Source organism: Phalacrocorax aristotelis, chromosome 1 (assembly GCF_949628215.1).
Source record: "Phalacrocorax aristotelis chromosome 1, bGulAri2.1, whole genome shotgun sequence".
Classification (NCBI taxonomy): Eukaryota; Metazoa; Chordata; class Aves; order Suliformes; family Phalacrocoracidae; genus Phalacrocorax; species Phalacrocorax aristotelis.
In genome coordinates this window covers 2151464-2174430 of record NC_134276.1, presented here as the reverse complement: position 1 = coordinate 2174430, position 22967 = coordinate 2151464, and the positions used below count along the sequence as shown (strand labels likewise).

At 46.0% G+C, this 22967-nt stretch overlaps 1 protein-coding gene and 1 long non-coding RNA gene across 11 annotated transcripts in view; both read right to left on the bottom strand.

Moving 5' to 3' along the window:
- Window positions 1–22967, bottom strand: part of FAM168A (family with sequence similarity 168 member A) — a 229254-nt gene that overhangs the window by 131110 nt on the left and 75177 nt on the right. The gene's annotated exons all lie outside the window — the stretch shown is intronic.
- On the bottom strand, window positions 10274–12299 carry LOC142064748 (uncharacterized). Its single transcript, XR_012663199.1, has 2 exons — window positions 12229–12299; window positions 10274–10840 (listed from the first exon to the last, which is right to left on the bottom strand). It is a non-coding gene; the product is annotated as an uncharacterized LOC142064748 (long non-coding RNA).

Below are 22967 nucleotides of genomic sequence, written 5' to 3'. Positions count from 1 at the left end.
TATCACGAATGCACATTTGCCCCACTGCTCTACTAAGTATCCAACTCCGTATCTGAATTCTTTACCACTTGGTGTTTCTTCTATAGACTCGGAGCCTAAGCCTCTATGGGTGGATGCTGCAAAAATATGCGGTAAAACAACATATAACCAGTGTAAGAGAAAGGAAGTTCGTATCGGATAACCATGACCGATCACCAGAAATCTTTAAATGAAGGCTACATGTGTTTATAAAGCTGTACTAGGTCTCAAACACAAGCATTCAATACAGGAATTACCAACGGCTAGTAGCAGACATGGTACAAGACAGAGGAGACTAAGATCTGTGAACGTATGATACAACTCTGTAATGCGTGCAATATGCAGTCAATTAGCATATTTGTTTTATAATCATTGTAAAAGCCAAGAATTTTTCAGCCTGCCATTAGAGAGGATTTTGCAGCGCTTTTATTCACCTAAACACTCATTCAGGTTTCCACTGAATATACCCAGCCCAGGAGGCCAAAACCAGGAGTGCTTTTGCAGCGCGCACAAAGAAAAGGGCTGAAAGGCCACAGCAAGTCAACAATTAACACTTTTCACAGGTTTCCGGACTTTCCTTCCTCAACTAAAGAGCGGGAAGAGATTCAATGAAGTTTGAAGGAGCTTGCAGTTTATATCAGCAAAAAAAGAATTGCTAAATCCCCAGCTGATGATTCAGGCTGGCCAGACAGCCCAGCTTTGCTTTCTTGTTTTCCATCCGGGGGGATAAGGCCAGTTTAGGGATTGAATGGCACAGCAGAAACTAAAAGCAGAGCAGTTGTACACTTCTTCCTTAAAATAACAGTGTATGCTGACATTAAAAACCAACTAAAAAAGTCTCTGAGGTCTCTCGGAAATGTTTAAAAGGAAAAGCCTACTCTGAAGCAGCTAAGCAAATATTGGTCTTCACACGTGAACATTTCCATTCCCCTCGAATTGATTTCTCCTGCGCGTAAGGTCAAGGATACGTGGAGTCATTTGAACAACCAGGCTTCAGCAGCCATGCGTAGGAAAAAAAAATCCTGGTGTTTTGTTTAAAATACTAACACACAAATCCGATTCGAGACAATGCTCGCGCTGTCGCGTTTCCAATCGTAACTACCAATATGTTCCATAAAAGCAACACCAAAAAAGTTAACACGTTCACTTGTCGAAGGATATTACACACCGTGAAAACTCAAGAGGGCATCCAGCGATGAATTAGTTTAATTCCCTGATTTGTCACCCACATTTGCTTCGGTTTGAGGGGTGCCAGAGCCTCCACACTGAGGGCGACGACGCTTTTCAACATAGCAGTGATAAAAAAATCTTATTTCCTACCGCTCCCTTTGATGTTATGACCCCCCCGCTGACAGAAAGAAGACTAGAAGTTTCAATTTGCTACTGAAGGGCTTAATTTCACGTTAATCCCTATCGCAAAAAAAATCAATTGTGTGATTTAAGCAATCCGGTGCATTTTGGGTTTTAAAATATCATCTCCAGCCAACAGGTTACCCCAAACCTTACACACATGCTGCCACCGCAGCTCCGACTGCGCCTACAAAATCTGTATAATTGTCAGCTTCCCTAAGCTTTCTGCATTTTTAACAGCATTTCAGTCTTATTATCGGTCCAAAGGCAGAAGTTTAATTGAAGACAGAACTTACAACCTGTGGGTAACGGCCTTCTCCAGAAATTAAACTTTAACATCTACCTACGTCGTCGCACCATAAATAATGTAACAGAAGTAAGACTCCAAAACATACTCTTGCCGCTGCCTTGTACCAAAGGCAGCACCAAATCAAGCGCTTGTGCCTGGCCAGACAGATAATCGGGGAGGTATTACCTATGACCAGTAATTTAATTATTCTTAGAATGCAGCGCTGCAGCTATTTTACATGCTCATGTTGGCTCAAGCGCATTCCCCACCCGGGTTTAAGCACGCAGAGGTGTCTGCAGCCTCCTAGCTTCACATTGTAAACTCTATAAAGCGAAGTCTTTTGTATATTCTGCAGAGATCCTAGCATACGTTAGACAGCGATTACATGATTTACCAACCCACAACCCTTATTTATGCATTTTGAAAAAGGGGGGGGGAAATCAGGCCTTTGATTTGCAACCAATTCGTGACACATTTATCTTCACGCTGATAAGCATCATCTCTGTACATAATAACCTTTTTCCCATCACTCTTCATAACAATTCAATTCGCATCTTAAATTAACTCTATCAATCATACAACAGGTGCACACCACCTACTCAAGAGGCTTCCTTTCTCCAAATTTTCCTCCGCTCTGACAATGCCCAAATTGATATTACCTGTGATGAGAAACACAGCCTGGCGGGGGACTAACTTTGGTAAGGTTCCCTCTACTTTTTAATGAATTCACAGGTTTGTTTTCAGGCACTTGGAAATTAAGTTCAATATTCCCAGGCGGTGTGTTGTGAAATATCGGGTGGCAGCCTCCTCTTTTTTTCCCCTTAAAAAAACAACAGAAATTGAGTTCCTGGTTTCAGTTCAATGATTAATTAGTTTTAAGAGACAATTCCAACAGCAAGGAAGAACAACGCCTGGAGAGCTAACAAACAACTGGGATCTAGAAAGAACCAAATAAAGACCAAGCGTAGCAGAACCCCCCGCAGCCCAGCGGGCAGCTCAGCCCGTCAGCGAGACAGAAACCAGGCTGGATGCGCATCCTCTGGAAGACCAGTCCTAAGATGCTCGACAATGTGACCGGCACAGAAAACAGAGGGAGAGCACAGGGCAGGACCTAAGCAATCTTCACGTGAATTGCCAGGCAACAAGGGGGAAAAAAAATGTCCTTGATGGAAAGAAGAGGAGGGCAAATTGTGAGAGTAATCATGACCTCTACGATCTGGAGAGCCTGGGAATATACACTTCAGAAAGAACAAGCATTACACAGCAAGACACTTCCCTGAGGTCCCCCCCTTTCTTTCTTTCTTTTCTTTCTTTCTTTTTTCCCCAAATAGACTTCTTTTAGTAACTATAAAATAATCCAGTTCTCCCTTTTTAATTCATAAAATATATACTTAAGAATAAAACTTGTATTTAAATACAATATTTAAATTTCTTTACCTATATGAATGCATTTATTTCTTTACATATATGAATGCATTTAAACAGAACAGTGCACGTGTCGAGAAGTCAGAGCACAGTAAATGACACCCCGTAAAGTATCTCGCTATGAATTTCCCAGAGCGGAGGGGTCCCCACATTACTGGGGCCCTGCTTCCCCCACCCGCACCCCTCGACGTGCAAAACGCTCCTAGTCCGACAACAGAGGAAGACGCACGGCATGCAGAGAGCAAGATGCACTTCACAACCCTCCTTTTTCTACCGAAATAATAAAGCAACAGTGCCTAGATTTAGATATCAGCACAACAGTGTCAGACTTTTCCTCCTAATGTGGCTGAAGGCTACGGAAATGCAATTAGAAAGCTTTCTAGGAGTGGCACTTTAATTTCACCCTTAGGCAATCTGTTTGCCACAGGCAAGCAATTAAGTGATTGTGTACCTTCAGCGGTTAAGCCCTGTGCAGAGGAAGCCCAGGTTTCCCCCAGCTAGTGCTATTAGTTTTCAAATTAACATGACACCACGCTGAGCGCATACAAAACCGCAGGTATTTTAGACCAGGGCGCTGCGTGGATGAGTAGGGCCTCTTTCACCTCTTGGCGAAGCTGCCATTGATGCTGGCTGGTCTCACGTCCCTTCTTTGTTCAGAGCAGCCTACGCAGAAAACATCCGCAAAAAGACAAAGCATGTGCCTGCACCTCTACTGGTGTTTTAATCTGATGCAAAATACTCATTACTGGCTGAAAGAGAAAGAAAAGTATGATACTGAAGAACAGAAATGACATTTTTTGAAGGATTCTATTCTGCAGAGAGAGGTGAAACCTTTAAGCGTTTCCATAGGAGAACACAAAAACCTGGCAGAGGCAAAACACCTGTCGAGGCAGCCTTGTTAGAAGGACCAGAGCAAAATATAAGGTGGCCACCGTCACTGAACCCTGCTCCTTCTCATCCCTTCCAGCAGCGCCTGCTCCATAGCTACGCTCCTGAGCTCTTGCTATCGGCTGACCCCGGACTTGTAATCTCCTTCTGCTGGAGTGCGTTTGATACAAATGCTAATCCTCCTGATTTGCAATTCGCCGTCGCCATCTGATTTTGAAAATCCGCAGACACTGGAGGGGGAAAATAGAAAACTGAACGTGAGAGAGAACTCCTAAGTATGGGCTGCCAGTTATTGGCAAATTAAGAGGCAAGCAAAAACACTCATCAGCCCCTGTATCATCTTGCAAATCTGAGTTGACACCATTGACAAAGGCCGCTTCCCACGCCTCTCTTCTGCGTCACGTTGTGTCCAGCCTGCTCGCCTCCATCTCATGGCTATTGAATAATCTGCGTGAAATGAGTTAATGATTCCAGTCCGGATCATAGTCAATGGACATTCACATCCACAACAGGCAGTAATTGCCCCATCACTGGCCGTTCAGGGGAGAGCACACACACAATCAAACCACGCACCGATTCTGAGCCACTGCTGCCGTGCAGCGAGAGAAAACCGCCACAAGCCTGCCCCAAGGCGGCACGACAGGAAGAGTGCTTCGTCGCTTCAAGTTCTGCAGGTCAGCCACTGCTCACCACTAAATTCACCCTGCCCTCAACATAAGCGCGTACAAATTGCAAAATAACATGCAACCCCAATGGAGTTTGTTTCCTGCAGTGTGGGCCGTAGTTGAGATGGCAACCGTCACAAGCATCACGACGGATTTCAACAGACGACAGTCCTTGCGCAGGAAGCCGGCTGGCCAAGCCCAGAGAGTTGTGGTGACAGAGCTAAACCCAGCTGGTGGCTGGTCACGAGCGGGGTTCCCCAGGGCTCAGTGTTGCGGCCAGTCTTGTTTAATGTCTTTACCAATGGTCTGGATGAGGGGATCGGGTGCACCCTCAGTCAGTTTGCAGATGGCACCAAGTTGGGTGGGAGTGTTGATCTGCTGGAGGGCAGGAAGGCTCTGCAGAGGGACCTGGACAGGCTGGATCCATGGGCCGAGGCCAGTTGTGTGAGGTTTAACAAGGCCAAGTGCCGGGTCCTGCCCTTGGGTCACACCAACCCCAGGCATCACCCCAGGCCTGGGGCAGAGGGGCTGGGAAGTGCCCGGCGGAGAAGGCCCTGGGGGTGCTGGCTGACAGCCGGCTGGGCATGAGCCAGCAGTGCCCAGGTGGCCAAGGAGGCCACCAGCCCCTGGGCTTGTGTCAGCACTGGTGTGGCCAGCAGGAGCCGGGCAGGGATGGGGCCCCTGTGCTCGGCACTGGGGAGGCCCCACCTCGAATGCTGGGCTCAGGTTTGGGCCCCTCGGGACAAGAAGGCCCTGGAGGGGCTGGAGCGTGTCCAGAGAAGGGCAGCGGGGCTGGGGCAGGGTCTGGAGCACAAGTGTGCTGGGGGGCGGCTGGGGGAGCTGGGGGGGTTTAGCCTGGAGAAGAGGGGGCTGAGGGGAGCCCTTCTCGCTCTCTGCAGCTGCCTGAGAGGGGCTGGAGTGAGGGGGGGGCTGGTCTCTGCTCCCAAGTCACCAGTGACAGGGCGAGAGGGAACGGCCTCAAGCTGCGTCAGGGGAGGTTTAGGTTGGATGTGAGGGAAAATGCCTTCCCTGCCAGAGCGGTCAGGCCCTGGCACAGGCTGCCCAGAGAGGTGGGGGAGTCCCCGTCCCTGGGGGGGTTCAACCACCGTGTAGCCGTGGGACTTGGGGCCATGGTTTAGGAGGCCTGGGGGTGTTGGGTTGGGGGTTGGCCTTGATGATCTGAGAGGTCTTTTCCAACCTTCATGATTCTGTGACTCTATGAACTTTCGTCCATAGGTGCTACATGGAGGAGGAGAGACTCCCTAGAGGTTGAGGACAATCAAAATATCACATTTAAGTTCCAGATCTATCGTTCATGTTGTTAAAACATCATGTGATGGCTTTGTGAGGGTCTAATGGCCAACTGAACATGGTGAATCTCCTGTGCTGAATTCTTCCTCTGATGCTGATTTGTAAAATATCAAGAGAATCTTAAAAATCCTGGGGTCAAAAGAAAAGCCAATTTAAAGTGAGGAATGCTACTTCAGGAATGCAAGAGGACTGGATTAGAAATGAAGAGAGGGAAATTACAGAGGCGGAGGGAAGCGCTACAGAATGCAAAAGCAGCAAGTGGATCTCCAAGTCCAAACCCTGGAACAGAGGAGGCTGGGTCACAGCAGCTATATTTGGTAGAAATCCAGAAAAATCATTCCTAAAATAGGTTAACAAAATACTAAGAAGGAGAAAAAGGAAATTCCGTCTTGAATATATAGAGAAAGACTTCATCCTGGAGAGTTTAACGCAGTAGGAAAAGCTCTGGGGTCACTAGCGTCCAAAGCTAATGAACACTGGTGTAGCTGAAGAGACCTTTGCTAAACATAATCCTGGAATTACAAAAGAGCCACATAAAAATACTACTCTATTTCCAGTCTTGTAATCTAGTATTTAGCACTTGCTTTCACTGGGGGAGTCGGGGGGAAAGCATCCTGTCTTTTTTTTTTTTTAAGGCTGTTCAATGTTTTGTTTTTTTTTTTCAAAAAACAAAGTAAGGCTTTGGACAAATGCAGCACGAGCTCTGGTGTTTTACTTTCCCAGGGGTAATGAGACCAAGAAAGCATGTGCAGCCCAGAAAAGGTTTGGGAACTCTCAATATTCCCAAAAAGATGGGGCTCACGGCTGCTTCAGCTGCTTCTGCCCTACAGGGCAAGCAGAGGCTGCCGTGAAGCAGCCCACGACCTCAGGTAAGCTGCAAACCTCCTTCACTGCATGTTCTCTATATACATCACGCTTCGTATCCTGCACGACTTCAGCAAATCACTCAATTATTTGACTGTTAATTATGGCTACGCATTGCTTCTTTCTCAACATCAGACTCTTAGCAATTATACATCTTATTCTGTTTTAGTGGTGTTAACCTGCTGTCTACCCCCATGTCCTGCTTCCCAAGAGAGGGCTGGAAGTTGTGCTGCAGCCAGGGTGGCTTTAGCTCCCTCCTCATCAGCTGAGGTTATTTTGAGGCGATTTGGTTAACGAGGTGATCAGCTGGCCCATGCCCTATATACCCTACGTATATTCCTGACGTAGGTGGGAGACTTTCTCGACAGACCCACCACAGATCAGTCCAAAGACACCAACTACCAGAGGTTTCACGTTAATCCAAAGCCATTCCACATAATTAAACTAGCCCCAATTCCTGAACTATGTCATGAATCCTTTATCGGAGAAAACATACGCAATAAATCAAGAGTACAGATCTCTGTGAAGCACATGCACTAGTTGGCCTGGAAGCTGCAGGCCTGATGGAGGCTTACTGAATGAAGTCCACAGTCTGGTTGCGGGAAAGCCAGGCTAGATGCATTGAGCAGGCCCTTCGAGCCTCTGAAAACCTATTCAATCTGTTCAGCGGGGAGGCTGAGGAAAGCCTCCCTGCAAGGGAACACAACTGCCTGCGCCTCAGCAGCTCACCCACGCTCACCATCAGCCACCGTCAGGGCTTGTTCTGCTCCCGAAGTTGCAGTCAGGCTCAAGATGAATCATTACGGATCCGTGGACTTTCAGAACAAAGGATCATTTTTCCAGCTCCAATCTTCTGTATCTTTTGGGTGGATGGATCAGCAGTACTGTGCCAAGACAAGGTATTTCACCCACAGATACTACAAAGACAATTCTAGACTGGATTCAGTAGGAGGACAACAAGAAGCGCTAGTTCTTCACTCAGCATTGCCCTGAAATACATCACACCCCATAACCAGCATGTCTTTTAATCCGCCTCCCAAAATAAACTACCCCATTAAGAGCAGCCAAGTTTCTGTAATTTTCAAAGCAGATCTCACTAATTTGTTTTGGAGAGTTTTGCTATGAGCTTATGACTGTTTTTAATTGGGTTCCAATGCTGTGAACAGTAACTTTTTGCTTCCTAGTCTGTGGACTTGCACTGATTATTAAACGAGGCATGAAAAGCAAAGTAAATCGCACTTATTTGAGTTTGCATTAGCAGAGCGCTCTCCAGCCCAGTACTGGAGCGCTGTGACATCTGTCACACACACAAACCACCTACCAGCTTTACAGGAGACAGCAGCCGAGCATAAAACAAGGGAACACAACCTGCGCGATTAGTTGTACGCTGGCAGTTAGCACAGCGGAGGAGATGCATCTAAGGAGCAAAGGCAGCTCACATGCAGGTGTCTACAGGCAGCTTTTCTCGGCCATCAGGGCAGCACGAGCTTGACGAACCAAACGGTGAAGGAGGAGGTGAGCTGCCACCAAAGGACAACTGGAGCTGGACAACAGCCTCTCCTACAGAATAGGAAAGAACACAAAGGGCAAAGACAGGCTGCAAAGGGCTTATGCGTGAAAAGATTGAGGAGAGGAGGCAATAGAAGGATGAGTTGGTCAAAAGACAACCAAAGAAATTATTTCTGTGGTCCAAAGGATAAATAGCGCCTTACAGAGTCCTCTTCCAGCCTATCACCATGATGGAGCACCACTAGCCTGCTAGCTAGCAGATCCAAAACGGAGTAATTTGGAACAAACACACACCAACAATACAATGTCTTCCCCCATCCAGCTGAAAGGAGAAGCATCACCCCCCTCACGCAGGCTTTGAGCCACCAGACATGACAAATGGGATTACCTGCCACTGTCCTATTTAGAGAGGAGCTGGTCAGCTGAAGGTAATAACATGCACGTTATCTTCCGAACAACCCTGCTATAAAACCTACAGTCAGGTATCTCTTTCTGAGATACAAGTTCCAACTCTATCAGAAAAGATACAACAAAAGGAAGATTTATGGTTAAAATATCAAATTATGACCTAAGGGATCTGAGTTTAGTTCCCAGAGGTACCTCTGATTCTGAGACAGGGAAGCTTTTTCCAAGAGGTATTAAGAGCACATGGAATGATACAAGGTGCCACAGCAATTCCTTATGGACGTTCCCACCTGAGCAGCCAACAGACCCAGAGCTCCACAGAGTCCTAGCCAAGGCTCTGCTGGGTTTGGTACCAGTGGTATTAATGGAAGCTTCAAGGCTTGTAGCTGGCAAACACCCTGTAAAGAGCTCCCTCACCTCCTGAAATTGCATATGAGCAGTTTGGGAATAAAAAAGGGATACTCTGGAAATGTTTCTAGAGCGACCTCTGTTCAAGGGCAGTGTACTTCCCCTGAGGGTAAAGAGGCTTATGGGAAAAACAACTAAATTATCTTGGCCAAGGAGGCCAAATAAGGAGGGCTGGAGTTTTCCAGCTGGCCAGGATTTCCTCCAACCTCTCATATTCCTGGAGAATCTCAAGATCCAGAAAGCAGTTGATCACTCATCAAGCAATGAAAGCAGCTCTGTGGACCACTTCCGACCTCTTCCACTGCACGGACACAGTTAGCATCGCCAGGAGGGCACACGCAGAATCTCTCATCGTACCTGGAATATGAACTGACAATGGCAACCCTCAAGCAATGAGGGGACAAAATTGTTCATCCTTTAAGCTGGGAAGAAAAGAACCCCATTTCCCACTCCTTGGGACTCCTAAAGGGAGTCTCAGCAGCTGTGGCTGCACCCAGACAGCCAGGGACACAGTAGCGCAGTATTAGTCACTGTTTTACCTGCAACATGTGGGAGCCTGGCAGAGGGGCGATGAAAAAGACTCAGCAAAATGAGCTCGCTCTCTCCTGCGGCAAACAGAGAGATCTCAGGCAGCTGTGGAGGCACCAGCAGTTCCTGCTGGGCTCAGAGGCATCTCTCAGCTCGTGGGAGCTAGTGCAGGTGACAAGGGGGCAGACATCGGCCCTGCAACCCATCTTCTATATCCTTCTACCACAGAATGCCTTGTCCAACCCACAGCTCCTTAACTTGCCTCCAGGAAAGAGAGACTGCAAAAGGGATTATTCAGACAGCTGCAGGAGCCGTCCTTAACCCCATCTCAGCACAATCACTCTGGAGCACCGGCATGCTGTCACTGTCTTCCCCATCCCAAAGTTGTACCCACTAGAAAATGTCTACGTGACTCCTGTATTTGGGGAGCTTGGGAGGAGATGTGTTTCACTCCGTTTTTCAGGAAACACCTCCACTTTCCCTTTGTTCAGGTAAAAATATGAAATCCTCAGGTTTATAGTCTGACATTGTGCTGAAAGAAAAGATACGGCAGAAAATAAAATGGACCTGGGCTCCCAGCAGCTACAGCCCGAGCTGCAGGAAAGGTGATGAGTTGAGAAAGCAGAAACTGAGAGCAGGAGATACAAATAATGTGTCTTCACTGTTTTTTGTTTAACACAGTTACAATTTCATAGCAGTGGAATGAGGTTTGGGGGAAAAAAAAAAAAAAAACCACAAAATCACTGCAGAGGATGCCATTAACTCTCCCAGGCAGGCGAATGGGCTGTATGAGGCAGCAGCAGTAGCTCTGACTCCACTTCAGTTTGAACTCTCAGGCTCTGGATTTTGGTCTGTGTCTGAACCTTCAAATGTTTGACGGGGTGCAGGCGGGCAGCTTGGCGGTGCAGAAGCAGGACACAGCTCAATCTCATGTTCAAGGCTTGAAATTTTTCAGGCATCCAAACCAGGTGTCCACGGCCATTCAACAGGAGCTCTGGCGGAACCTGGAGGAGCTTGTAACAAGGGCTGAGGCTGCTCAGAAATGGTATCCTAAGCCAAATCCAGCCGGGAGTAGGGCATGGTTAGTGCTTATTAAGAGTGAAATGGTAATTGCAACGATCATGAGTGCGGTACCAACTGCTTGCTGCTCTTCCCATCCAGTACCAGCCAGGCAGAGGCTCTGGAGGACACAGAAATCACACACTTTATTGGCCAACCTGAAGCAAAGGGGTTAACATCCTTGATGATGCACTGAGAGCTTCACGAAGAACCATGCCTACTTGTGACGAATCCCAGGGCAGGAAAAATAGGAATACATAAAAACCTAAGGGACCAAAAAAAAAACCAAACCAGGAGACACCAAAAGTCCATTAAACCAGTATGCTACCTCCGACAGAGGCTAGGCATGTAAGGACACGCAGAAAGGCCAAGTGCTGTGCTGCTCCCTCACAGGGTGCTCCTCAACTCTAGCAAATTGCTATTCAGAGATTCCCCGAGAAAGGATTCAGCAGCCCTTGAACAGCTTTCCTGTGAACTCTTCCAGTCACTTCTGAACCAGTGCAAGGTCTTCCCCTCCCACACCACGCTGGGGCTATGAGTTCAACTGCTGAACTACATATACGCAAAGCACAACTCTTCTAACAAGCTTACTGCCGGTTTCACTCAGCATCCCCAAGTTCTTGTACCGAAGAGGTGGCAAGTAAGACCGATTGCTTGCCTTCCCTATGCTACTCCTGGGTTTATAGGTATGCAATCTTCAAATACCTCAGGAGGATATATATACTGCCATGCCTACCACCATGGTATCCCATGTCTATACTAACGGCACATAAGTGCAAGGATAGATGTCTTCCCAGTCGTAATGGACAGAAGAAGGTGGCTCTTCTCAGCCTGGGGAAGAGAAGGCTGCGGGGAGACCTTATTGCGGCCTCCCAGGGCTTAAAGGGGGGCTGTAGGAAGGATGGGGGCAGACTTTTTAGTAGGGCCTGTAGCGACCGGCCAAGGGATAACAGTTTTAAACTAAAAGAGGGGAGATGCAGTCTAGATATAAGGAAGAAAAGTTTTACACTGAGGGTGGTGAGACACTGGCCCAGGCTGCCCCGAGAGGTGGTCGATGCCCCATCCCTGGAAACATCCCAGGTGAGGCTGGATGGGCTCTGAGCGACCTGATCGAGTTGAAGATGAGCTTTAAGGTCCCTTCCAACCCAAACCCTTCTGTGATTCTAAGAACAAAGTATGGCTAGATGCCTGCAAACCTGAGCAACCTATCGCCAACGAAGAGATTACATTGAAGAATATTTTTAGAACAGATTACAGCCCAAGTTCCTCAGCCAGCAGAGGAGGGCATTCACTAAAACATAGCCACAACAACATCCCAAGCGATCTTTTTCTCTGTAGCCACCTTTGCTCAAGTTAAACTTCACACCCAACTTGCTACCAAGCTCTCGCCCAGTAAGGCATGGATTCAATACTCTAGTTATATTTGACCCCAACTGTCAACATCTCCACCAAAGGAAGCCTCCAAAAGCAGGAGAGATCATTCTAGGAAGCATATCAAGAGGAACCCACCCTGTGGATACATGCCAGCCTTGTTCCACTTGGTATCTCCTTCTCCACCAAGCAGGGAGAGACACCCTTCAGAATCGGTAGCAGCTCCTGCTGCGGTTCTCCCCAAGGGTTTCTGCTGAATTTGAGCTGCTTTTAGCAAGTCGCTCACAACATTTGTTTCTCTGTGAGCAATAGGAAGCCTTGTTCGGAGGTCAGTCAACAAGTATTATTGATTGCTTCTTACAGCACCCAAAACTCCACTAAACACTGCACAATAAAGATAAAAATAGCAACAAACTTTGTTCCCAGAAGAAAGAACGAACAAACATTGCACAGCAAGAAGCAACAGCCCTAGGGCTAGTTTGTGCCCCATACAGCAGCCGGGCTCTAACGGGTGACCCTGGTACAACTGGGAGGGCCAGCTGGCCCTGGAGCTGCCTGCTGCACCCTCTCCTTCCCTCCCCTGCTTCGAGGCAAACGCACATGAAATGCCAAGAGCTTTTATTTCCCCTCCTTGTTTGCAATAACAGCAAAGCCTGCCGAAAGCCAAAGTAGCTTATAGCTGGCGAAGGCCTCCACAGCAAGCCGCTCAAGGGAAGGAGGAAGCAACAGAGGTGGGACGGCGCCTGTCTCTAGACAGAAAGTTGCAGATAGACGCAAAGCTGCTTTGCTTATGCTCAAACCACTCGAAGCCATACAAATGTCGCTGGTGCAGCGCCTGATCCAACCGTGGTGTTCGCTCCCAGGGCTGCGCTAAAGGCATCGGCGTGCTTTCGCTCAGCTCTGAGCACAGACAGAGCAGGCTCACGTTGGCTTGGGGATGGCACAGTCCTACGCGCTGGAAAAACCTGTGCTTTGGGGAATGACCGTTCACGGAGCTCCTGTCTCTGGAGTTGCCTCTCCCTGCAACCAGTCGTCTAAAACGGGCACTAAAGGAAGCAGCAACTCAAACTTCAGTAAGATTATAAAACACAGCCTAGCATGGAGGTTTTGCCCTTTGAGAAGCATCTTTCTTCCAGCCTCCGTAATAGAAGTGCATCCTAAGGAAGAATTTGAAAGCCTTAAGAATGAAGGCTTCACAAAATCGTTTCAGAGGAGGCTCACAGTGCCCGCAAAGCTGCAGGAAAAGCAATTTAAAGGTCACTTCTTGCCATGCAGGGGAGACGATAAAACTCACCAGCCTCAACTGTGGAGCGGAAGAGGCGATGTGAACAGAAGCACAACCAGATAAGTAGGAAAGTATTTAAAAAAAAAAAAAAGAATAAAGAAAAGTACTCTACGGCTCTGGGTTTGTGCTCCCGACGAGGAGTCTTAATTCCTTCCAAGATGGCTTCAGAACAGCACATCAACACTTGGCCCTCCCTGCTAACTGGTTTCCTTAGATCTGCTGAGCTGTTTGGGCTGAATGAGCAATTAGAGTATAAGAAAACAGATGGCTCTATTTGGCAACTTCTTTAAAAGTGTCATTTTGAGACTAGCCAGGTCATATCACAACTAAATTACTCCAGATTAACTGCTTTCAGGCGACCTGTAATAGACGAAACGATTCGGGCAGCAATCTCTAAGATAGCCAAACTGATTGCACCCATTCAACTACCACCATATTTTATCATTAACAGCGGAGTCGATTATTCCTCATTAACAGGATCTCAGAACCATAGACTGGTTTGGGTTGGAAGGGACCTTTTGAAGATATTTAATCACTGCAGAAAAGATGCATGTTTGTCAAACAAAGTATTTATATGCTGAGTGTGTCCATTTCCTTTCCCTTTTTAATTCAAAATCCCAAAGCTTTTCCACATGTGGAGAAAGACTCCTCTTCTCCAATGCCTTTGGGACTGAACTGGGATGCTACTGGACAGCAGCACTGCACAGCAACCCCAGCTGAGGACTGAAGAAAGATACGGTTCACGTTCTTGTGTACAAAAACTTAATTGCTAGCGCAAGTCCGACCTGCAACCCAAGAGCCAAGGTGTCTGTCCATCCCTGTCCATCACATGTGGACACACACATTCAACATCAGAGTCGACAGAAGTTGTGGGGGCAAATCCCCTCTATCTCCACCTGCGCGCGTTTTGCTGAGAAGCGATCGACAGGGGCTTAGTGAGCAATTCTGCTGGGATCACAAAATCACAGGATAATTGAGGTTGGAAGGGCCCTCCAGCGGCGATCTTCTCCAACCTCCAGCTCCAAGCAGGGATAGCTTCAAAGCAGAGACGGGTTGTCTGTGGGTATCCAGCCAGAGGCTTGGCATCTCTGAGGACAGAGACTCTAGTGCACAGTATTAATACAACAGTTGTACAATTAATTCTCGTTCTCTTCACAGCCATCTTGGTTCAGAGTAGAAAACCAAGAACAAAACACATACTAGATTAAGCTGATGTAATCTGAAGACAAATTCAGCCACAAGCATCATTCTCAAATTCCCAGTTTCAGAAATCAGCTATAATTTGAGAAAGGACTTGGAGTTGTCAAGGCTTTGTTGGAATTTACTCTGACTGATCCCTACCACCTAAAATTTCCACATTACATCCGAGACATCATATAATGTTTCTTTGTGCTTCATTGATATGTCAGTTCGGGATAGCTTCAAAGTGATCCCCCCCCAGCGCCGCAGCCCCCAGCCAGGCTGCAAACCCCTCCCCTACTTCAGAAGTATGAGACAGCGGTTTGAGCAAAATAAATACACGATGTTTTCCAGGATGAAATCAGTTCTGATGACAAGTAAACACCGTACTTTTCAACCGCTGCCAACATATGATTTCAATGTCCAATTTTAAATCAACAAGTACAATCCGAACTTCCAGCAACACAAAACACATGAATGAATTTCAAGCTGGTATTTTTATGTTCAGCAGTTGCCCATTTCATACAAACTACCAGAAAAATAGACAACACTACCCAAATCCATCTTTGATTTACTCATCAGTAGAACAGGACTGTAAGCCCATGACTAATTTCAAACTCAAAGCTACTATTTACAATTATCATAGAATCGTAGAATCATTAGGGTTGGAAAAGACCTCTCGGATCACCAAGGCCAGCCCCCAACCCAACACCCCCAGGCCTCCTAAACCATGGCCCCAAGTCCCACGGCTACACGGTGGTTGAACCCCCCCAGGGACGGTGACTCCTCCACCTCTCTGGGCAGCCTGTTCAAATTCAGATGAGAGTCTGGCAAACACACCTTTTTCAAAAAGCCTGAATCCTATTTTTGCATTTCAGTTTAATCATAGATAGGTCCAGTTAGGGGATGGGTGATTAATTTTTTCTGAAAGACAGTAACTGCATTCTATGTAAATGAATGTATTAAAAATACTATAATGGGCTACATCTGTAAATGAAGTCTGCAGTTTAGCAATGCCGCCTCAGAGAATGATTCCTACCTAACTCATTACCAGCCGGTAAGTTCTGGCAACTTGTTTAATGCAGAACTAGAAGAAAATTGGATTCTTTAACCTGAATTTAAGTACTCATAATTAAGTTTTAACTGTAAAATGAGTTAAAGATGAAAACTGCCTAAACTAATTTTAAAATGGAATTTCAAGAACATATTTACTTATGCCTTTTTCGCTGTTCCAGCTGTCCAAGGCTAGAGTTTGCCGGGTCCCTGCACCATAGCACATCCCACAGGGTTGCTACCAAGAAATTCCAGGGGATTTCTAGTTATAAGCAGGGTCCAGCAGAAAGAAAATCTGATCTGACAGTTCCCTTTTTGAAGGTTATCTGAAACACAGGTGAGAGAGCTGGGAGTTATTCTGGGAGAGGGATTCAATGGTTCTGGGGAAAAGGGAGCCCCCAAAGGCATTCTATTAATTTGGTTTTTTTATTTTTTTAATATATACATGTGCTATTTCAATAGCTAGACACCTAGCTAGCATCATTTTTAAAAACCGATCCTTCATATGCTCTAATTGCATTGGTAGCTTTGAGTCATTATATTAGTCTTAACACCGCCAATGGACCATCACTTAGTGGGGCTCATGTAGACACGATACTTAAGGGAAAATAACATTTCACCCACATATTTTGCGATTTTCTACCACTTTAAAAAAAAAGACTTAGGCACTTACAGACAGCTGTAGACCACCCAAATTACTGAACCTTTTCCAAGTTCAGTAATAGCCAGGAAAGATATATTTCTGGTTTTGGTATATCTAATGTTCTGTACCAGCATTATCTCTTTGTATAGCCAGTCTGACCAGAAGACTGCTTTCCCCAATATACTTCTATTAATAATAATAAAATAATCAAAAGTGAACACTGCCGGAGTTACAGGAGGCGTTACGACATGCCGCAGCTCAGCATTTTATCGGCAGTAAGAGACTTCACTGGCCTAAAGCAAAAATGTTGGTTAAGCCAACACTCATCTACCACCGTCGGCAAGCCCTGGCACAGCGTTTTCCTTATTCTCATCGCTGTCGCCCCAAAAATGAGGAATTTCAGGCAAAGTCAGGACACACAGTTCAGTGGTTTAAGTTACCTAAAATTTTCCTTTTCTTTCCCCAACTTCCCGCAGATTTCTTTCACTATTTCCTCTCTAGCCAAGAGCAGCAGATGGAAACCTGCTCCACATCTGTATGAGATAATGGGCTAATATAAGAGGAAACTATTTCCTTATACTAGAAGAAAAGAGTCATCAACAAGACAAACAGGTGGAATTGCTCATTTTTAAGTGTTTCCGGATGAGTAAGAAAAGGAAAAAAAAGTGTTCTGGCTCTCATTGAAATGCATCTGAAAGATATCACTTCCCCTATACCCCAGAATCAAACCATCCACCATTAAAAGTCACACGTGCTGTTCCTAACCTGGGAATATTGTACACTGCCTGGGTTTTTTTCTGGATTTCTTATATATTTTTCAATAGCAAAAACTGTCTTTAACACAAGGACTCAGAAGACTGAGCACACTGTCAGTCATCCGTAAATTCTGCTAACAAACAGCACTTCAGATCTTCACTGCCAATAACAAAAGCTTACTTGGGACAGGGTAAAAATTGCAATTGAAGTGGTTTCCAAGGACTTTCTGCTTGGAGTGCCATGGTTACATTTTTATGACATACCTTATCTTGTTATATCTTAAATATCTGTTCAATCACCCTCTTTTCAGAAGCATCTTATGAGCAGATTTCTGATCTCCACGATTCGATGCTTGCACACATGGGCTTTTTGGGTGTGAAGCAGTACAAAATGACTCCATTTTACAAAACTCCATTTCAAAACTACCTTTTAATATTTTTTTTCCTGTCCATATCTCCAAAAGCCATGATTCCTGACACCTGGCTGAGTTTCCGTCTGCTGAGCCATGCCTATGGGACTTGGTGAAATGTGGGAGAAAGACTAACGAGCATGTGGACTTCACGATGGACAGCACGACGGCAAGAAGAGATCCCACAACCAGCTCTCCAGCACACCGGTCTTCAAAGCAATTGAGAGTTTGCCTTTTTTCTGGTGTCTCTATGTAAGTAGATCCTGCAGCACACAAAAACAACCTGCCTTCCTCAACGCCATAAATTGGTTATTGGAAAAGGAACTGCTCACGGTCTGGCAATATCCAACTGGTTGACACTGGAGGAGGTAAATGGTGTCAACTGTCACAGCGGAGTCTAGAGAAGCAATTTCTCGGTTACTTAAGCATTTTTTCTTGAAGTAGCTATCTCTATTGCATTTAAGAATTAGGGCTAGTTTCATCTAATGTCCAAAACAACCTATACAAGATTGGATTTGAAAATACCAACAGTTGAGGTCACTACGTACCAACAGTCACAATGTCAGAAGCCAATGTTTTCAACTACAAACAAGCACAGTGACACGGAAATTTGATGCATTTATTTACAGGAGGATTTTAAAATAAGGATAATAATATGCAAGAGCCTTAAGTCAAAAGGTGAGAAAATTAAAGACAATACACTCTGCCTGTTGTCTACCTGAGGAGATGTAACCAAACCTCAAATGGGAGGAGAAGAGGACAGCAGGGAGGAGAAGGCTCATCAGAAAACAAGGATATGGGAAGCAAATGAGTCAAAATCCAAACCAGGAGCAGCATAAACGGACAAAAACACAAACAACCTAAAAAGTGGATATACCAATTAAAAGTCTACACCACATGTATTATTTTTCCACTATAGAAAGATTAGGCATCTCCAGAGTGCTACTGAAGAAACACAAGATGGAAGGCAAAGTAAATATATACTAAAGTCAATAAACCCAAAGATTGTTCACTTAACGATTCAGAAAAAGCTAAGAACCACCTGTCCATAATGTTTACAAAAATATACTATCATATTCAAATAGCTCATTACATAACAGCAGAAGACTTGTACTTATCTCAAACGAGTGTATTACAGATTTTCATGGAGTTACCCAATGTCTTATTTCCCGTGAGGCAAACCGGCTGTAATAATGCATTGCCCTACCACACAGATAAACAGACACAGCATGGGAAGCAAAATAACCCAGACAAAATCCTTCAATTGTGGCTATACAGTAATGACTAAAGAGCCCATAACTGGGGGAGACAACCTCAAAAAGCTATTAATAAAAGCCTTAGCAAGACACTATTAAAAAACTAAACTTACAGGATAAGCAAAAAAGGGGCTGTCATGTGTTGAGAGCAGCAAAACTATAGGAAACAGCCCGGTATTAAACACTGGATTTTCAAGCTCTCAAAAGGGTAACCGAAAGGTGCTCCAAGACCCTTTGCAAGGACCAGCAGTATTTCATGCACAGAGGTAAAACTGGAAAAGAGAATGAAAGAGATAAGGTAATGTCTGCAGAGATGAAATTATTAATAAAAGTCACAATTAAGTTGGGAGATTCAGAGAGCCCTGACAGAAGTTCAGCCAGTGAAATCATCTGCCGAGAGATATGGGGTATGTGTATATACTGAACAAAATAATATATCCCGCTCATATATCATGAGGACTTCAGCTACAAGGAACGACCTGGCTAGCAGCAGCTTACAAAATCTCTGCAAACTAAGCACGCTAGTGCGTGTCCAACGCGGCCGCTCGACTAGACACCCGAATGCCTGAGGTGTTCATGAAAGGTGGGTATTTTGGGGAAATTGGAGCAGGACAGAATCACAGAATCATTAAGGCTGGAAAAGACCTCGCGGATCATCAAGGCCAGCCCCCAACCCAACACCCCCAGGCCTCCTAAACCATGGCCCCAAGTCCCACGGCTACACGGTGGTTGAACCCCCCCAGGGACGGGGACTCCCCCACCTCTCTGGGCAGCCTGTGCCAGGGCCTGACCGCTCTGGCAGGGAAGGCATTTTCCCTCACGCCCAACCTAAACCTCCCCTGACGCAGCTTGGGGCCGTTCCCTCTCGCCCTGTCACTGGTGACTTGGGAGCAGAGACCGACCCCCCCCTCACTCCAGCCCCTCTCAGGCAGCTGCAGAGAGCGAGAAGGGCTCCCCTCAGCCCCCTCTTCTCCAGGCTAAACCCCCCCAGCTCCCCCAGCCGCCCCCCAGCACACTTGTGCTCCAGACCCTGCCCCAGCCCTGCTGCCCTTCTCTGGACACGCTCCAGCCCCTCCAGGCCCTTCTTGTCCCGAGGGGCCCAAACCTGAGCCCAGCATTCGAGGTGGGGCCTCCCCAGGGCCGAGCACAGGGGCCCCATCCCTGCCCGGCTCCTGCTGGCCACACCAGGGCTGACACAAGCCCGGGGGCTGGTGGCCTCCTTGGCCACCCGGGCACTGCTGGCTCATGCCCAGCCGGCTGTCAGCCAGCACCCCCAGGGCCTTCTCCGCCGGGCACTTCCCAGCCCCTCTGCCCCAGGCCTGGGGCGCTGCCTGGGGTTGGTGTGACCCAAGGGCAGGACGCGGCCCTGGGCCTTGTTAAACCTCACACAACTGGCCTCGGCCCATGGATCCAGCCTGTCCAGGTGCCTCTGCAGAGCCTTCCCGCCCTCCAGCAGATCAACACTCCTGCCCAACTTGGTGTCACCTGCAAACTTACAGCGACGTGCGCGACAGGGAAAATTCCCCTGAAAGCTGAATGACACTGCATCTCATTGCTCTTCCACCCCCTTGCACCTCTGAGTGCAAGCTGCTTTCAAGGTCAAGTGGTCAGGCAGCCTCTCAAACAGAGGCAATAATCCTCCTACATAATATTGTGTTGCACCTGCCACTGACAACAAATATAAAGGGCTCAATTATATTTTTGTTAATAATTTCACAAAAGGTTTATCAAAATATGAAGATACTGAGCAATGGTGACAAGACCTGGATGAAGAACACGGAAGGGAGCACAAAGAAGCCAAACGTCACCAGCCAGAGAAGCTGCGTAACGTACTCACCCCCAATGAACCCACATTTTCCCCCTTCCCTTCTCCTTCACCTCTTCTCCTTTTCCACTTCAAGTGGCTGATAAGATGACTTGGATGCTAGGAAAAATTCACCCAGGTAAAGAAACAAAGGTTTGCATCAGTTTGAATTCAAGAGAAAAATATTCATGAAAGCAATATCTTAAAAGAAGACAGTATGAGAAACGAAATTAAATGCCGCTATTTACCGCGCCGTTTACTACAGGAACAAGGGATAAGAGAACAAAGTAAAATTCAATTGCAATTTACTCCAAGTTTGCAGAACTCACTACTAAACACTGCGTGCAAAAGCTTCAAATCTCTTCTTGAATCCCACAAAGTTTAAAATGAATTCACATACACACACACGTTTTAAAGGTGACAAACCTGAAGTACCAGGACTTATAAACATGACATAAAATGTATTAAAAGGATCTCCTAGAAGCAGATTATTTCAAAATCGCTTGCGATGGGGCTTCTTGAATCTTTCATTGAACGCCCCAATTTCTGTATCCACGCAATAAAAATCAAATGGCCAGATAAAGGACTGATTAAAAACAAGCATTAAATGCGCACTTTTTTTTTTCAGAAATTAACAGCATTTCTGCCTTAAATCTGTCACTGCATGAAACCTGTCATCGCCTTGAAGAGCTTGGGGAGGCACGGAGGAGAGGAAGGGGACCTCCAAGTGCAGGCTTGCCCCCTTCAGATGTCACTGCCCAGTTAGTCTGGGCAGCACCCAAACCCCAACCAAGAAAAGGCCCGTTTCTTCCCTAACCCCAACCAAGAAAAGGCCCATTTCTTCCCTTATAATTCTTCTTTTCTGAAGAGACTAAGTGTGAAGGTTTTCATAGCTGTGCCTTATTCTTCAGCATGAGATGACAATTCCCTGAGCTCCCGGGATATTTAACTTTGGGAGGCAGGAAAACAGCCAACCCAATGGCGTAACATCACCCCATACTGAGTATTCCCAAATACTGCACGTGAGGTGCTTCGGTTTGGTATTTTGATTGGGTTGAGTTTCTGGCAAAAAGCTAATACAAGAGGACAGAAGCGTTTGAAGCTCTGGTTTGGGTCTCATAAAATTGCCTGTACCTCAGCTCCAGCAAGGCACAGCCGATTCTTCCAGATGCAAGACATCCCTTCTCAGATACATTACCTTTACGTTTTCATTCCCGCTGCTTTAAATCTATCATCCTGCAAAAACATTTAAGAGCTAGTATATCTGTTTGTGCCCATTCTGAGGCCGACACTCATTTGCGAGCCACAGCAGAGTGATACAAAAACCAGATCATAAACCTGGCATTTGGGGTTTCTTTTTTAAAACCAGACCTATTTCACAGGTGGCATTGAGAAAAAAAAAAAAAGATGGACACAAAAGATGACCATGATAATGAGAACTGAAGGTTCAGCTATGTGTCTGGCTTTCAAAGGAAAAAGCAGAATCAAAGCAGCAGAAAGGAGGAGGAACTCTTTAAAAAATACATATAGTTGAAGGCAGAGCCGCGAGGCACCCTTCAACGCTCTCCTTGCATCGGCAGCGAGGTCTGGAGCTGGGGGATGATAACAAGAACAACATATGTGCATGGGGAATTTCTTCCTCTCATTTTACCAACACAGATATTCCTACTATAAATTGATTTAGTTAAACGATCAGAAAAAAGTAATGATTTTACTGTTGCCCACATTACTCATACTACACCCCTCGGTGAGGTATTAAAGGCAGCACGCTGGAACAGGTTCTCTCGACAATATTTGACTGATAACCTCCTGAGCCCAAGCGATACTGATTTTTTTTTTTAAATCATCATTAGCACCATCTGATTCTACATGGCATTCAGCTGGCATCCTGCAGATGCAAAACCTTCATACACAAAAAGTAATTTTTTCCCCCACAAGAAATTATTTTAAGGAAGGAAAAAGACTTTTCTCCCCACTTAAAGCAAGCTGCATTTCTGTTTAAAGAGAAAAATTTAATACACATTTCCTCTTGTGTAGAAAATATTCTGATTGCACAACAGAGACCCCTATTCTGCTGATATACTTTTGGCGTAAAATAACACTCAAGAAAATGAGTTTTTAAAAACACAAAAGACAGTAAAATATATACATTCACAGTTTTGAATACCTACACCCACTCTGCAATCCCCAGGGATAAACCCAACAAATTCATACGCTGGTTAATTAGCTCTTATTGCCTGCCACATGTAAAAATGAACAGCCTTCCTGCCACCGCGGCAATAATCTGCAGTCAGGACGCGTTTTATCATCGTATCAGCTGCAGCCACCGCCAGCCCTGACAACAACTGAACGGTTTGGCAGAGTGCCTCAAATTACTGCCGACTAAAAGCACTTTAAACCGTCCTGCTGGAGCTTGACATGACAAATAAAGCAATGATTCATAACTGAATTCAGCGAGACGCTCTGGAAGGCAACGAGCGGGCTTGCTGATG